Source organism: Poecilia latipinna, unplaced genomic scaffold (assembly GCF_001443285.1).
Source record: "Poecilia latipinna isolate Pla-1442-1.1 unplaced genomic scaffold, P_latipinna-1.0 Scaffold4976, whole genome shotgun sequence".
Taxonomy (NCBI): Eukaryota; Metazoa; Chordata; class Actinopteri; order Cyprinodontiformes; family Poeciliidae; genus Poecilia; species Poecilia latipinna.
The window spans coordinates 9,460-11,952 of record NW_015117592.1 but is presented as its reverse complement, the minus strand read 5'-3'; the positions used below and the strand labels follow the sequence as shown (position 1 = coordinate 11,952).

At 36.6% G+C, this 2,493-nt stretch overlaps 1 long non-coding RNA gene across 1 annotated transcript in view; it reads right to left on the bottom strand.

Annotated features, from left to right (window-relative positions):
• Window positions 1-1,178, bottom strand: part of LOC106943200 (uncharacterized) — a 5,192-nt gene extending 4,014 nt beyond the window's left edge. The window contains exons 1-2 of the long non-coding RNA XR_001423847.1: window positions 1,056-1,178; window positions 353-471 (exon numbers count right to left, since the gene is read on the bottom strand). This is a non-coding gene — a long non-coding RNA (uncharacterized LOC106943200). The remainder of the gene's footprint in view (window positions 1-352; window positions 472-1,055) is intronic.
• Between the last annotated feature and the right edge of the window lie 1,315 nt (window positions 1,179-2,493).

Here is a 2,493-nt window from a genome sequence, read left to right as displayed (position 1 = left end):
CAATAAATGTAACAGCAATCAGAAATAGCAATTTCATGTTATTCCAACTAACAGGGGTGAGCTGTATGCATTCTATACTGGAACCATTTGTAATAATATCCCACAGCTTAATTGCAGCTACATGTCTGCATTAAAGCTCTTTCACTTCATTTCCTGTATTGATAATTGGATTCTATGTGGTTGTCCTGGTAACATTACCACAGTAATGGTAGCAACCATCCTGGAACAGGAACTGAACTGGCCTTTTTTCTTTTAAATAAACCAACAATGTATAGTGAAAAAAATATCAAGGGTGGCAACATTTTATCCCAAAGAAATGGTTAAATGTTGGTATGAATGCAGTTTCACATACGAGTCCTATCTTTGTTCCAGGCGTGGCAGGAGAGTGGCTCAAGCCCAAAGCTATGGAGCAACATGTCTGAGCAGGACCAGGAGAGGCTGTTGGAATGTGGCTGTTTTTCAGATGTGCTGCTGAAGAAAAAAAATTACTGTTCAGTTTAAGAAAAAATATTTTTAAAAACAAACAAAAAGCCTCTTTATTTGGAAGAACATGACTCAAGAAGCAAAACGCTTTATTGTACACATTTAAAAGATATATCCCATCTTTTAGTCCAACATCCAAGTGCAGTTTATTTTGTTGATTTCACTGGCAGACTTCTTCACCTATGGCCTTAAGATAAGCTTATCTTTATATCACATAGTGTTCATACAAAGAGAAATGTGATGTAAATGCGTCTGTTGCTCAATGCTGTAGTTCAAGTGGTAAGAACTGTTAAATCACAGAGATAAATTCTACATGTTTCCAATAATGTTTACGATGTTATCTGACAGCCTGAAATGTTCTATGTTTAGGAAGATACTAAATATCTGGTCCAAGTACCCTTTTGCTAGGTTTTTCATAACCTAAGCAAACAATGTTATTGTGTCAGAATACTCCAAATAGGTTTCAGATGGAATTATACTTTAACTTTGCCATATTCAGTAATTGGAAAGCATAAAACAAAAGGTCTCCTGGTATTCCTGCTTAAAACAATGAAAAGTAATACTTTGTTTACCTTTACTGTGTAAGGTCTTCACTTGAATTAGTGGTGAGGGTGAAGAAAAGCTGAGCGGTATTCGTGGACTCTGGACAGTCTACACGAATGAAGCAGTCTGGCTGCAGTGAAGGAAATGGCTGTGATGTAACTGGAAGGAGTGGAATAAGGGTGGGTGTGTTTGCTAATAGCAGTTGAGCAAGCACCTCATCTGTAAAGGATACAGCTTTGTTATGGAGGACCACAACTGTCATAATTAAAAATAAAAGCAGAAATACATTTTGTTTTTCCTTTTCCTAATTCATGCGTTTGTTGTTTTAAATGTTCTTGTCTCTGTTGGGATTCCAGGTTGTTGAGTTGTTTTGGTAGTTTGATTTCATTCTAGTTTTAGTATTTTGTGTTACTTTCCTATTTTAGTGATATCTGTCTTGTTCCTCTTTTCCTTTAGTTCATTCTTCTGGGTGTTTCTAGTTTTGTTTATTTGTTATAGTTATTGTTTGTTGCTCCAATTTTTGTGTCGTTAGTGTAACTATTCTTTAGTGTTAATTTATTTCCTCTTCTCTTTTGTACTCTTCCTTACTCCGTGTGCCACTTTCTCTTTTCCTATTGTCAATCTGCCTCCTGCTTCCATCATCACTCTCACCTGCAACTTTTCTCATCAGCCTAGGTCCTTTGTCTCAGTGTTCTACCTCTCAGTAAATAAGCTTTTCTTTCTCACTCACTACTCCCTGGATCATCTCGTCACCTTTTTCGTCCGTTCCCTGTCATCGTCCCCCTCACCACCAGGTTTCATGGTTCTGCTCCTTGTTACCCTTTTGGATTGTGCTGTAACTTAGTGATGGGTAAATGAAGCCTCATGAAGCAATGAAGCTTTCCAGCCCTTTGCTTTGCAAAAAGGTTCATTACTCGATGCTTCATTCATCACTCACTAGTGACATCTGCTGGTGAAACTGTAACAGCCTTGTCACCCAGGTGGATCATACTTTCAAAAAATACGAAATGCAATATTGTCACAAAGTTTTCATCAAACTCATGTTTAGTAAGAGGAGAATCAATTAAATCATATTTAATTGTCATACATTTTAATTATTAAAATTATTTGTCGCCAATCTAATCCTGGTATATGTTGAACATCAGTGGTTGTGTTGGGGTTTCTTTTATGTCATAGATGGATTTGACAATAAAGACAATTGATGTTTTAATGTCTTGAGAGTGCAGTGTCTGTTGGGGCGTTCACTTTTTCTTGGATTTCTAATTGGCTCTGATTCCTCATATTTGGCTACATGTTGAATTTTAGTTCTGCAACAAGATTAAATCTGTTTCTGCTGTGCAAGACTGATATATCTTTGCTAATCAGACTACAAATAATAGTGGAACTTTGCAGAAGGTGAGAAATTGGGAGGTGGAGGGTTAATTATTTTTATTTAAGAAGAATTTTATTGTGCGTGATCATCTCTAG